Here is a 15844-nt window from a genome sequence, read left to right on the forward strand (position 1 = left end):
AGTATTTAGTTTTATTCAGTTTTCATTTCATCCCTAACTTATCAAACAATTGCTTTCATAAATGTAAATACTAGTATTAGACATTCACATTACTTTAAACTTAATTTGATCAATATGAGAAACATTTATTATCACGAAAAAGGAGCCACCATCGCAAGCCTCCGCTGTGCCCGCGGCAGCGAAACATGAGCGCAGCGGGCTTCAGAGCTGGCTGAGATGACGTCACAGGGCATCGAGTTGATGACCACTGTAACAAAGCATGGGAGACATTTTTATTAACTACCGAGCTTCTCCAAAAAGTAGAGCACTCTTCAATTGAAACTCTCTTTCATAAATCTATGTCTCTTTTATGGCCTAGTGGTGTTCGGTATGAAAATGAGTTGCTTTTGTTACGTACGCTGCTCCATGCATTGTTAAGGCAGGCAAAATACTACAAAACCATTATATAAACATGGTTCACATAACCTACTTAGCGCACGCGCTTCATAGAGTGGCTGAAGTTCTACGTGAATCCTGTCAAGAAGTCAACAGCTTCATAGCTAACACTAAGAAAATATTTCGGAAAGCTCCGTCCAGACTATGTACATTTAAAGACATGGGACCTGACTTATCTCTTCCCCAAGTCCGATCCCAACAAGATGGTGCACATGGTTAGATGCTGCTTGTTATTATGCCACGCATTACTATACATTCAGAGAATAATTAACACATTAGACCAGTGGTGTCAATTGATGCCCATAGGAGCAAGCGTGCGCTTTAGAGCTCAGGAGAGCCTGAGCGCTTTACAGCTGGAAGGAAAGAGACAGACGAGTGAGGTAATATATGCCGCTTGGTCGAGCTATATACAGAGATGGCCAGGACTGATTCAATGGATAAAGGGAAGAGAACTTATTAAAACTGTATCCATGTTAATTTTTAAATATGTCTGAGAAGTACAAGTGCATTATAAGAATGTAAGTTTGTAAGTTTTAATTTTAATGCTCATTTTTCACAAGTTTGATTTTTTATTCAAAAGGATTTTTTTTTTATTTTTTATAGAAAAGTGAAATTTTCAGATATAGGCCTATTTATTTAGTAGCTAGCCTTACATGTACTGAATCAATGTTGTCGTAAATCTAATATACCGTAAATATCTATTATTAAAGATAGTGTATTACAAATTTGAAAATATTTGCATGGAAAATTAATGCTTGTAAGAAAATTAATTAACAAAGCAATTACTGTTACATCATAAGCAAAAGATATGTGCCAGGTGTTATAAAAATGTCTGCTCTATAGCTTCAGCAGGTTTCGAGAAAATAATTTAATATTCTGATGATAAGAAGTTGCTAACCAATATCACCTTAAAAGCATAATGCGATAAGAGTTTTGTTATGTAATATTAGTTACGTTTAAAACATATACAGTACCTAGGTAACTTTGCTTTGTACTATAATATTGTTTTAATTAGTTCATTGATTACTTTTGTAAGGCTAAAGATACCACCAATATCAATTCCAACTTATCATGGCATACTCAGACTCTTTTTTTTTGGGGGGGGGGATATCACTTTCTTTATGAATGATATGTTTAATTCACTTAGTACAATATAGTTGTTGGTACTATGGAATTTATGTGAACATTTCTTCTTGACTCTTTATTATGTTATTAACGTTTGAAACACAACTACAATATCAAGAAGTTGGTGTAAATACTTTTATTCTGCAGACAATATAGATAATATCAAATAGAAAGGAGCCATATAAAAATAACGACATAAAATTTCACGTTCCGTTTGAAATTTGTGCACCACTGTTTTCTTAATCCAAACAGGCTGCTTATTCCTCTTCCGTAAGTAGTGCTTGATGCCCGCGCACTACGTCAAGGTCAGAAAAATGCGCTTGCTTTGACATCACTGCATTAGACAGTGAAGAAGCATCTTCGATTGTACTGGCTAAAGCACTTATGTCCGATCGGTTAATGGAAAGTTTAATTTACAAAAAACAATTTTTAATGTTCACCACAAGCTATTAAGCAGTTAGAAGAATCTGGTTTAGAAATGAACAAAGCTGTACGCATAATGGAAGAAGTGTCGGAAAAAATTAATCAGATAGTTCCGGGGCCAATTTCTGAAAAAGTAAAACTGTAATTGCAGAGCGTTCTTAAAAAAACAGTGAGTTATTAGTCATGTGTGGTATACGCAATAGACTGATAGACCAGAAACAAATGTCAGACACTGACCCATACTATTCCTATGCTCCACTGACTTCGTGTGATGTAGAGAGAACATTCTCTCGATGCAAAAACTGTTTAAGCGATATGCGAAGGCGATTCAGCTCAGAAGTCAACATGATTAATTCCTTTTCCAAAGATTTTGAGATATTCAAGGTTAAAGTTGAATACACACAATAGATTCTGTGTTGTAGTCAAGAATAATATTGCATTCTGTGGGCTTTTTACTGAACTATGGAGTTAATCACTTTGACCACTGAAAATATGGTCAATTTAATACATTGCCAACTTAGAAACTCTGAAATAACCAAAAGTGGAGTTAATCATGTTGACTTCTGAACGCCTCTTATGATAATATATCGTCGTTTACTGCAACGCTGGTAATTCCATCAACGATGACAAGGACTGAACCTTGCAAGGTATGTACTACAGTACTACAGTACGTCATTTTTCTTTTCCTTCTGACTGTAGGGAAATACAGTAGCATGTTGAAGTCGTCTGTTTACGTTTAAAATCTGTTGAGCCAATGGTCTGAATGAAAAAAAAAATGGAACATATAGTAAATGTGCACCTACATTCAACGATAAGTCATTCCGTATCCACTGTCTACTGATGATATTTTGGAAATAAAATGTGAGTTCAATGTAGAATAACACGTTAACTTGGAACATTGACATTGTTGGTAGAGGAAAATGCCCAAAACCGGACCCCCGTTTTGTTTTTGATTAAAAAAATATATAAAACAGTATAAAATTATATTTCAAAAGCATGTAATATTTACTTTATAGTATTATGCACCATTTACATTTTACTTTTAGAAAATATAATTAAAAATTAATAGGTATGAAAAAAATTATTTTCAATAACCTTGCACTTTGGCGATTTGAAAAATAGTTGCCGAAATCGGACTCCTTGTAAAAATAATCGAAATAACACTAAAAAATTTGGAAAAAGATATTAAATAAGAGAAAACATAATCTAGTTTCAAAGTATAAGTATAATATTACAATTACAGGTTTTAGTTTTTAAAGAAAGATATAGGATGTATTCAAAAAAGATACACAAAACGTACAACAGAATTAAATCGTTTAGCGACAAAAATCGCAGATGTTCTTGTCCTTTTCAGTCCCAGCACATAATGCACATGATCCAAAGTTCCCCTTTAGAATGCTCCGAAAATTTTCTGTCACAAAACACACACACACCAAGCATCATCTTTGGATGGGGAGACTTCCGAGAAAAGACCCAATTCAGATATTCCAGAGGTCATGGTTTTTTCATCTTAAGTGCTTGATTCTTTCACATTTTTCACAAAATTTAGAGCTTTTCCACGAGCCCTTTCCCTTTTCTTGAAGGCTTTACTTCTGAACCACGTCCCTGGCCGCGATTGCTTTTGCGTCCTTGAGCACGATTCCGTGCTTGTTGTTCAGCTTCCAGGGCTTCTTTAGCTTTTTTAGCTTTCACCAAATGGGCTTCATAAGACGTAGATGTGATGACCGTAGAACTGCAGATCTTTCGTCCCCTATTCGAGAATCTTTTTTTTTAAATTTTGGAATGGGAGTGATGTCAAACAGACTTGTCTTAGAAGATGTGGAACCCTGAGGATCCTCAAGTGTAGCTGATGACAGAGGAACGCCCTGACCTGCCGAAGATGTTTGGGTCAAACTCTACAAAAACTTGTGGTTCGTTCACATCACATTCTTCTCTGTTCTCTGGAAAGCTCTGGTTTTCTGCTGTTTGTTTCTTTAACACAGATTCATAGAAAGAGAAATCTCGTTTCTTGTTACCTCTACAATGTATTCGGCATCTGAAAGCAGCTTCTTGTACAAGGGTTGCTTTAAATCCATTTATTGCTATTTGAGCTGTTTGGCATCTAATATAGGCTTTGCCAAACAGTTCCATTGCATCAAAAGCACTGACAGCACGTTCATTATGCCTTAACCACTGCCTGATTTCGTCGCTGTAGTGAACTTTGAGGGGACCCATGAAAGTTTTGCCCAAAGGTTGTAGTTTGTGTGAAGAGTGAGATGGCAGCGACACAATGGTAACATGATTTGTTTTTGCCAAGTTGTTGAGATCAATATTCTGTGTGTGGCTAAAGTGGCCATCTAAGAGCAACAGCACAGGTTTTTTGCTTTGTAGGATTGGCAAACTTGGTGAAGTGTCGAAACCAATGAGTGAGGAATTAATTTGGATCCACTCTGAATAGTACGCTGTAAAAATTGTTCCTTCCTACCCCATTATCCTCTTGAAATTTGGAACATAATTCCAAGAGAATAAGAGTGTGTACAAATACAGGTAGACTTTAAATATGAAAAAATAAGGGGTCCGGTTTAGGCAACTGAAGGGGGTCCAGTTTACGCGACTATAGCCAACATTTTGTTAACTCAATAGATTTTTAACCAAACATCTAAATTAAACGGTTTAATGACAAGCAATAACCTTAAACCTTACCATTTAAGAATATATATAGGTCGAATGGCTTACTTGCCAATATCTAGGAGAAAAAACGAAAAATGTAGCACCATGTAAAAACTTTTTCCACTGCCAAAACACGTAATTGCGGACTGATAAGCAACAAGTGAAGCGGGCGACGTGTGTGCTCCGCTACAGAGTGGTAGAAGCCTAAACTACTATTTACACTTAGTTCTGCTAGAGTTCAGGAGAATGCAGAGCCAGGAGACCGGGGGTCCGCTTTAGGGGGAGGAGTCCGGTTTAGGGCACTTTCCTCTATCTGCGTTACATTTTTAATATTGTAATATTTCAGGTCTTTATCTTTTCCACATATATTTCGATTGTTGATAGCTAAACGTAATTTTATTGTCTGAAGAAATTGCCATTCAGTTCATAAATCTGAGAATCAAGTTTCATGAACTGTTTACTGGAAAACTCTTTATGAACACAGAATTAGAATTTTCAAAAAATAACAACTGATAACGCGTATTAAACTGCATTAGGATACTACCTTCTTAATTTCGTGGTACAGCATATCGTAATTTCATGGGTTTTAGAAAAATAGTCCACAGTATAAAGAAGATAATATCACAGTCTAGTACATACAGTCACGAAGCTTGTGTTGTGAAAGTACTAGGAACAATAGACTGTGCCGGTACTATTTCGCATTGTCTGTAATGAGGCGATATTAGCGATCCTAGTGGTTAGCAACTATCTATGGATGTATATTTACTACGTATTGAGCTTCGTGACTGTATATACTAGACTGTGATAATACTGTGAATAGTCTATGAAGAAAGCCATGTTTCCAGCATACATATTCAAATCTCTCTAGTGTATAGGCTCAGGGTTACCAGATGTCCCGATTTGGCAGGACATGTCCCGATTTTCATATAAAAGTCCCGAGTCCCGCTTCGATTCGAGGCGGGACACAAAAAGTCTCGCCTTTAGAAAATTAACATCACTTGTATAATTTTATCGCTACCTAGTAACGTTTTCTTCTAGGCCTAAATAATTAGGCCTACATTAAATTTAAATTAAGTTTCTTAATAATGTAGGTTTGCATATTGAAAAAAATGAATATTTTGGCAAGTGTAAGGTTTGTAACAACGAATTCAGTGGCAAATATTATATTTTTAAACATTTAAAAAGAGACATTCATCAGAAATGCATGGCACAGAGAATTGAAAAAGCTTATTGAAAATACTGAAGTCCAGTGATAAATATGTGAGAAGCTATAAAAATGTATACTTTATGTTAAATGATGGGTTTGGAGCAGCAATATGCTATGGCACAAACTAAATATGAATTTAGGTATCAATAAATTTTATGTCAATATTGTCTATTAATAAACATTGAAATTTAAATATTTTGTCACATGTGATGCCAAACAGAAATATTATTAAGTCCTTAAGTTAATATGGTATAACATTATTGCCACAAGCCCTTCAGAAAGACGCCAGACAAACATGATATAACTTGAATAATTTCGAGGGAAAAATTGTTCCGGGGCCGGGTATCGAACCCGGGACCTTTGGTTAAACGTACCAACGCTCTCCCACTGAGCTACCCGGGAACTCTACCCGCCACCGATCCAATTTTTCCCTCTATATCCACAGACCTCAAAGTGGGCTGACAACCGTCAAGCAACCAACATTTGAGTGCGCACTAACTCTGTGTGACTTTAAATTGTGGTAACTTACGGCCAGATGTTTTGCACTTGGAAAACTGTAACTTATCCACAATAAATGTTTTATTTAAATTGTATTTTTGAGATTCATATTACTTTCTTCAGCTGTGGGATAATATTTTTTTTTATTTTATTTTACTTATATACAGACATGAAAATGTCTATTCTGCCCATAGGCTATTCATATCACTCTTTCTTTAAGACAAAACATAAGCCTATATCAATGGCGGGCATTCCTGCGGCATTGCCGCAGTGATGTCAGACCTCAGCGAAGCATCAAACTTATCCCCTACCTTCCCCTTCTCCCACCCCATGAAAATACTGCGCGTGTACGTGGCGGATTATACTGGATTGCTGCATTTTGTTACTGCAGAAAAAGGCAGTTCGTATTTTAACAATGTCACCACCCAGACTATCATGTAGATCTCTTTTCAAAAATGAAAAGATTATGACAATCTACAATCTATATATTTTTGAACTTTTAATATATGTAAACAAGAATATTACTAATTATACAAGTATAGCTGATCTGCATCGCTATGAAACCGGAAATAATGATCAATTAAACGTACCACATGTCAGTTTGCAAAAAACACAATCAAGCTATATAATTACTGCAATAAAAGTATATAATAAGATACCAACAAATATAAAGACACTTAATGAAACACAATTTAAACTTCAGCTTACGAGATGGCTACAAAATAATCCCTTTTATAGTATGAATGAATTTTTTGAAAATTATGTAGTATTTTAGTTAAATTTTATTATTTTTACTCTTTTAATATTTTAAATATTGACATATTGTTTTTTATATTATTAAATTGACGAGGCCTCTTGTATTCTTGTACTTTCAGGCAAATAAAGAATATGAATATGAATATGAATATGAATTCGGAGCTTCATTAGTGATACAATGTCTTTCGCAGAATCATAGTAAATATTGTAACTATGCTGTTGTGAAATTGAAAATTAATATGTAATGTATCTACTACCACTACCACTACTACTACTATTATTATTATTAGTATTATTATTATTATTATTATTATTATTATTATTATTATTATTATTATTATTATTGTCAGTTATCAATATCATCATTGCTGTCTCTGTTTTCTTTCTTTTTGTTGTATTAGCTCGATGAGAGCTCTATAATGTACTTTTGACTCTGTTGACCCTCTATAGGGCTTTAACTTAATTTGTATCATTTTCATCAGTGTTTGTATTTATTTTTTGTATTTATATGTGCTATCTGGTAGGATGGAAGAGAAGGCCTTATGGCCTTAATCCTGTCAGATTAAATAAATAAATTATTATTATTATTATTATTATTATTATTATTATTATTATTATTATTATTATTATTATTATTATTATTATTATTATTATTATTATTATTATATGAATCAAGAGGATATCACATTTACAAGAAAGGCGGTTCTTTCATTTCTCATGTTTAGATATCAGTTACAAATATTCAGGACGCGAACTTAAATATGTAATTCTTAAAATAGATCACCTATTATACGAGTTCAATGAACACAGATTCAGTGATTTTCAAGGGATGGGGAAAGATTTCAATATTTTTGCCACTCCTTTCCATGTTTAAATTGAAAATCTTATCCCAGAATTGCAGTTAGAGGTGCTGATTTTGCAGAATGATAGCCTCTTGAAAGCAGAATATGAAAGTCTGCTGGGGTTAAATTTTTTAAAAAGATGTCCAGTACTACATATCCACTGCTTAGACAGTTTGTTTCAAAAATAATGAGTACCGTCATTTCCCACAACTATGGTCCTGGAACGTAACTATTGTCCACGATACAACTAATCAAATTTTGTACTCCATAGCGTAGTACCTCGTTTATCTATATTTTTGCTGTACTGTAGTTTGAATTCAAGTCACTGCAGCTATCTACGAACGGCCTATGTTACTTCTACAATGATCTTTGAATGGTTGTATCGTGAACCATAGTTGTGTTCCAGGACCATAGTTATGGAAAATGCCGGTATGTATTCATCAACTTACCAGTGCGAACAGCTGTTTTCTAAAATGAAGTTTATGAAGTCCAGCCACACATCCCGCTTAAGCGATGCTCATCTCCTTGCGCAACTGAAAATAGCATGCACAGATATAAATCCCTATTTCGAGGAAATTGCTTTGAAAAATGACTAAATATCACGTGAATGAACTCTTCTAATTACATATGGTAGGTAGGAATGTAGTGGCGCAACTGTCTGTAAATCCGTCACAGCACTGTAGAGTTCAACCACTCCCACAGTATGTAGTTGCCATTTAAATCCTGTCTTGTGGGTTGCGTTCATTTTGCCCACCACTTGCCTATATGATGAAAAAAGATGTCCCTCCTTGGTAGATTTAAAATCTGGCAACCCTGTGTATAGTTCACAAGTCAGCTAGTTGCTAGTGACTAACATATTGTAGTATAGACTTGAGCTTTGAGACACGCCTCAGTAAGCCTACTATGAACTTTTATAAAATCTTTAAAATAATAAAAGAAAACAAAATAATCCTTACGATGCAAATGCTAATATATTTTAATAGTATCTAATAGTTAACAAGCATAATGATATAAAATCTAGTACTTAATTGTTCTGTTCGGTGTGATGAATATGTTCCATTTATACATGGCTACAAATATTTGTATAATCGTTTGGTTTCAGGGCGGAAAGCTGTAGCCTCATTTCTGCGTCTGTATTTAGCCTATTCCGGTAATTTGTTTTCAGAATAAATACGCATAGAATCCAGATATGACTGGTAAATATTATATTCATTTTTAGATCTTTAATAATATTAACGATATTAATAATAAAGAAATATAATAATAATTAATATCTTATTTTGTAATAATTAGGATTATATTATAATAATAATTATTGGTGATTTTGAGTTCATTTTTGAAAATTCCAATAAGTCCAGTATGAATTCAAAACGAATGGTATTCAATCATATGACTTATTTTAATGTAAATTATATAATTGAAGAGTCCATTGCAAGAATGATGGATGTCACTTTCTTGTCGAAAAAGAACCAAGACTGTCAATGCATAGCTTAAGACATATTATAGAATGTACAGGGACATCATTTTATTTTTACTTCAATTTTTATTGTACCTGAGTTTTTTAATGTACTTCACTCCCACCCCTTCTACTAATGAAGGTCCAACTGTTCTCCAGACAGAATCAAGGCTGCATATAGTAAACAGCACTGAGTTAGTGAGTATAGTACGTTCCAGAAATATATTCGCGTTTTCCAGTGACGAAAGAGCTTTCAATATTGAACCATACTTATTTTCGCACAGGTACTGTTCGTTTGCCTACGTCGCATCCCGATTTCCCCCACCTGCTCCTGCACGCCCCTCTGTAAAAGCTGGGCTGTCTTAGCTCTTTTCTGAAAACATTAATTTCTGTTAGGAATTGGACGTTTACGTAATATTATACAACTGTTTAAAATAACTTATATAAAAGGGCCTCGTTAAGTAATTAACTGTCACGTGATTTCTCCCCTTTCTACGATCCTCCGGCATAGCCACTTGGACGGACAGTAGATAGCATGTCTGAGTAATTTTATCTGTGCGGGTCGGGCAGAAGTGAAGATTGAATTTACAGTTCGTAAGGTACTCTTTTATAGAGTAGGTACAGAATTATTTCAACATGAGTTACTAGTACGAAGGACGAAACTGGCAATTAGAATTAGATGCAATAGTCTATAGTGCGATAATATGCACAAAAGAACTGAAGCCTGTATCGAAATGAACGGCCCCATTTTCAAAAATGTGTTTAAATATTCATACTATGATTATTTTTCAATTTAATTTCTTTCTCTATATTGTACACTAATGTGCTGTAGACAGTATAATATACACTGCATAATGAATACGTTCGCATGGATAACTCAGTTCGTGAGTAAAAAGACTTATTCTTAATACAGTACTATATTTTGATTAAACAAAAACCTAATGAAAATTATCGAACTCAAAATCGCGATATTTCCTAGTTTACGTAAATGGATGAACTACTTTTCTTCCTTCCTATACCTAGTAGAGTGATTTTTTTGTGTTTTATGCCAGTATCATCGAACTACAGTCGTAGAAGGGGATAGCAAACTGTATTTCCGGTTATTGCCGGTTAGCAAATATTAAAAATGTTAGTAAAAATAAAATGATGTCCCTGTACATAGAGAGTTATATGGCATTAACACTGATAGTCATAGTCCAGTAATGATCGGAAAATCACAGATAAAGTTTGAGCGCTAATCATTTCAAACTTTCAATTGCTTCTGCAAAATGTACTCCAAATGACATCCATCATTCTTGCAGTGGACTCTTAAATTATAAATTTACATTATATTTTAAAATCGTTAACGTTTTCGTCATTCAGTATGGCATCTTTAGACATCTTTTGAAAAAATACATTGGATTAAAATTGTAGTGAAGATTTTTATATAATATTGAAGTATAGATTGTTGATGTCAATATTAAAAAAAAACATTTAAAAACACTTAAGTGTACCAATTAAAATCAAAATTTCAGAAATGCATATTTAATCGAAATTAAGTAACGATATCATAGGCCTATTACGTTAAAATAAATATAACTTAAATGGACATTGTTAATCAGATGCGTATATCACTTGTATTACCTTTTAAATTATAATGTAAATTTATAATTAAGCCTTTATTATTTACATTAAAATAAGTTATATGATTGAATATAAATCTTTTTGGATTATTGGTGATGTTTAATGTTTTTAATGATTCATATTTTTGTGATTTTGCATACATTTTCTACTATTCTCCACTATTTAAATACAATTTACGATTCACAGAATTCCAAACTTTCAGAAACGCTGCATTATACGATTTATTTCGTTTGCATTTACTGATAAGGAAAGATAGTCATGAAACAATGTACTAATGTATTAAAACCAAAAACCTCATTGTCATCAGTAATTTTTAAATTGCATCGCTCGTGTTCGGTAGTGTTTTTAAATATCCAGTCGAGGCTTACTTATCAGCTCTTAATATACACATTTATTCCTAGAATCGCGATTGACACTACAAAACGTAAATGTTTTCATTCCCTACTTATTGTTGCAGTTTTCAATCAGGAATCTTAATATAACTTAGAAAACTTACCTCAGTGGGAAGAGGTCCATCCTGGTTGTCCCATGGGAATCGAACCGAGCTCCTGAATACACATATTCTCCATAAACCGCTATCTTTGCTTGATTTAAACGAAATCAGATATCATAATGGCGATCCAATACGTAATTTTCATTGTTGAAGACGGCGTTGTTATCGGTTGTTATGTAGAGCGATGAACGCAATTCCATAGAGATTGAAAAAATGGAATTAGCATCAGTGAGTAGAAGATATAGGCAGCATATATTCGCTGATGCAGATAAGAAAAAAAATTGTAGTACTTGGGTTGAGACAAGGTTCTGGTTGAGAACTTTCGACCTGATGTTATATGTAGTCAACCGGCCGCAAGGGGATTTAAATATTGTCGTTTTTATATTTAAAACGTATTTTTAAAGGTATGCACCCACTTACCGAAATTGATCCGTACGCCGCGTTTGGATTGTTATTCTTTTCATTATTTTAAATGGAGCATCGCTCACTTGACCGTATTGCCTCTGTCCGCATGACTGGATTCCGATCAGAACTATAGTAAAAGAAATTTTAAATCTTCCATCCGACATTCCAGACAACATGCTTTACTCACCTAAGAAATACAAAGGACTTCGTCTTTATAAAGCAAGCTGGAAAGCTTTTCTATAGTTCATCAACGGTTGCAAATTGCTTGCAAAGACAAACAACATATATGTTTCAAATACACGTGATTTGACCAATGATATACAAGCAAGTCTGGATAAACTTGGATTGGCAAATATTGACTCCTCTGATCAGATCAGGGGCGGATGCAAGGGGGGGGATTAAGGGGATATATCCCCTCCCGAAATTTTGAGAAAAATACGAAACAAGAAACAAAAATAATATTAATTTTAATTCGTGAATGTACATAGGAATTAGAGAGTTTTCCACGTAAATTCTCTTTGCTAAAATGTTAAATTCCAAGAACTGCAGGAAGACAAACACAGCGTTCTTACTTCAAGACAGAGAGTCACGAAGAGTGTTTTATGCTTTTAATTTTCCTTCTCTTCTTAGACTATTTCATTAGTCAGCTCAAGGACAGGTTTTTAAATCATAAGGGAATCCTAAAGTAAATGTGAAACTTTGCTGCCTAAAAACATAGTGCGAGCATCAGATGAAGATTTAGAAACTGCTGTTGAGGCTATAGTAAATCAGTGGCCCAATGATGTTGATGCATCACCAGAGTCTTTCTTCAATGAATTGAGGATGCGGAGAAGAAATTTCCTTGATCAGAAAAATCTTCACCTAATACCTACTGATTTTATATCATCTTTGAACAGGTGCAATGAAATTATTTTTCCCTGCACTCACATTGCCTATAACTACAGCAACACCAGAACGGTCGTTCTCAACTTTGCGGTATTTGAAGACTTACTTGAGGAGCACGATGGGAGCAGACAGATTAAATGGACTGGCCTTGATGTATATACATAAAAATGTAGAAGTAAAAGCTCATGAAGTACTGGATGAAATGTCTAAGAAGCCTCGTCGCCTTCTTCTGTAAATGTCATTCTGTAATTGTTTTTGTATTGCAGTCATTGTAAATGTTAAAATAAAAAAATTAAGGTTTATTTAACAACGCTCGCAATTGCCGAGGTTATATCAGCGTCGCCGGTGTGCCGGAATTTTTTCCCTCAGGACTTCTTTTACATGCCAGTAAATCGACTGATATGAGGGCTGTCACATTTAAACACACTTAAATGCCATCGAGCTGGGTTGTGGTAGAACCCGCAACTTCGAGCACAGAAGGCTATACCGACTACGCTACTCAGGCCAACTTGTAAATGTTTGTGACTCGGAAACAAATTGTGAGTATATAAACTTATTTCTCATTACTCCATTTTTACTATCTTCTCAAATCCCTCCCCGAAAAAAAATCCTGCGTCCGCCCCTGCGTACCATCTTTACGAAAACTCCTACGAGACAAAGAATTTGATTCCTGGTTTATTATATTAGAGTGCTTTATTTCTTCTAATCTTCATATACTTTCTTCTGTTTTATCACCTCCCTACCATTTGTTTCTTTGATTGCCAACATTTCAAACTACAAAGTCTTTACGGTACTATAAAACATACTTAGTCTTCGTCATTTGTTTACCGCATAGATAGTCAACTGAAAATGGCGGTTTCGCTCAAACGTTTTGAAGCTAACATTAGTGAAATAGAATTTTTGGAAGTCAATATTTTTTAGTGTATTAGAGTAGTTTATTTCTTCTAATCGTGTAATAGTCAATTAAATCCCACTCGAGTTTTGATTTTTCTCTAGTCAGATTACTGTTGATTTTATTTTAGTTGATTATTTAACGACGCTGTACAACTACGAGGTTATTTAGCGTCGATGAGATTGGTGATAGCGAGATGAGGCCGAGGATTCGCCATAGATTACCTGGCATTCACCTTATGGTTGGGTAAAACCTCGGAAAAAACCCAACCAGGTAATCAGTCCAAGCCGGGATCGAACCCGCGCCCGAGCGCAACTTCAAACCGGCAGGCAAACCCCTTAACCGACTGAGCCACGTCGGTGGCTTTTACTGTTGATAAAGACTGCTACTACGATGACCTTTCCTACAATTTAAATTATTTATTAATCTATTCAATTAATATATTTTTACTGGCAGAGTTAAGGCCACAAGATCTTTTCTTCCAATCAACCAATATAAAAATATATACTTTCTTCTTCTTCTTCTTCTTCTTCTTCTTCTTCTTCCATAGCGCTACATCTCATGGCTGAGATCCGGCCTCCTCACGAATCTTGAGGTTTCGTAGCTTGGTTCTTTTTACGACGAGGGGTCGCTAGCCCCTCGGTCACCCCCATCCTGGAGGGCCAGGGAACCTCCTGTTAGGGTTACCTTTCCTTAGCCGAGTAAGTCTCGTTTTAAAGCGCTAGATACTCGCTCTCACCCCTCCTCTTACGGGGCTAGGATTTGCTAGTCTTGTAGGCAGGTGAAACCTGCCAACTTGAACATTTCTCGACATTTAGTAGAGGCCTTTTCTCGGCATAGGGACCTCTATCGAGACTCAATAACCAGCCATTCACCCTCCCCATTTTTCTGGGCTCGGGACCGGCATAGAGTGGGACTAAAATGCCCCACTCCATGGCTGGGTTTACTTACTTATTTACAAATGGCTTTTAAGGAACCCGCAGGTTCATTGCCGCCCTCACATAAGCCCGCCATCAGCCCCTATCCTGTGCAAGATTAATCCAGTCTCTATCATCATAACCCACCTCCCTCAAATCCATTTTAATAATATCTTCCCATCTACGTCTCGGTCTCCCCAAAGGTCTTTTTCCCTCCGGCATCCCAACTAACTGTCCGTGTGGTGACCGGACAAGAATAGTCCCACCATGAGTTTCATATGGTTCGTAAAAGGCGAACGAATGAACACCCGGTGCCTGGGGGTATAACTGGGCCACCCTGTCAGTGGGGGATATAAATACACTGAACCGGCCCTCCAGGTTGGGGGTTTGGCGTGGGGTCGACAACCCCACCCAGTAAAAATCTCACCGTCACGAAACCCAAAGTGAAAGAAGCCGGACGGATCTTATGGCAACGGAAAATGGCAAATGAACATGGCTCACGAACAAGGATTCAGAGAAGACGAGGTCGACCGCACTTGCGATGGATTGATGGAGTGGAAGAGGATGCCAGAAAGTTGGGGTGCAAGAATTGGAAGGCTGCTACACAAGATAGAGACGGATGGCGACAATTACTAAGGGAGGCCCAGGCCCACCAAGGGCTGTAGCGCCAATGATGATGATGATGATCCCAACTAACACCCTATATGCATTTCTGGATTCGCCCATACGTGCTACATGCCCTGCCCATCTCAAAGTCTGGATTTAATATAAAAATACATAGCAAATATGAATAACAACAATATAGGAAACAATGAAATAATAATAATAATAATAATAATAATAATAATAATAATAATAATAATAATGACAATAAGAGCAAAATGTAGATGTGTTTTGTTACAAGTAATTATAAAAGTTAAGCAGTTACAATTTAGAGTTAAATAAGATAATTTGGACCAAAGGAATGATTAACATAATGAAGGAAAATATTGTTAGGCTATATTAAAAATAAAAATCATATTCTACAAAAGTAATATTTGAAGACAGATCATATTCTAGAGACGAAAGCACTCTTTTTGACAATCAGCTTTTAATGTAGTCATGTCTGACGGCTTCTTTACACTTTGTAAACTAGAATAAGCTATTTTTATATTTACATTATCGTAAAGAATGTCGGCTTACATTAATTGAACATATTTACATTTTTATATACAATTTACAAAATAAGTAGGCTATAG

General features: G+C 35.3%; 1 long non-coding RNA gene across 2 annotated transcripts in view; it reads right to left on the reverse strand.

Annotated features, from left to right (window-relative positions):
• LOC138710336 (uncharacterized) overlaps positions 1-15844 on the reverse strand; it is a 24900-nt gene continuing 9056 nt past the window's right edge. For both annotated transcript variants that reach the window (XR_011335213.1, XR_011335212.1), the window contains exons 2-3: positions 8385-8468; positions 1-247 (exon numbers count right to left, since the gene is read on the reverse strand). This is a non-coding gene — a long non-coding RNA (uncharacterized lncRNA). The remainder of the gene's footprint in view (positions 248-8384; positions 8469-15844) is intronic.

This window comes from Periplaneta americana, chromosome 12 (genome assembly GCF_040183065.1).
Source record: "Periplaneta americana isolate PAMFEO1 chromosome 12, P.americana_PAMFEO1_priV1, whole genome shotgun sequence".
NCBI lineage: Eukaryota > Metazoa > Arthropoda > Insecta > Blattodea > Blattidae > Periplaneta > Periplaneta americana.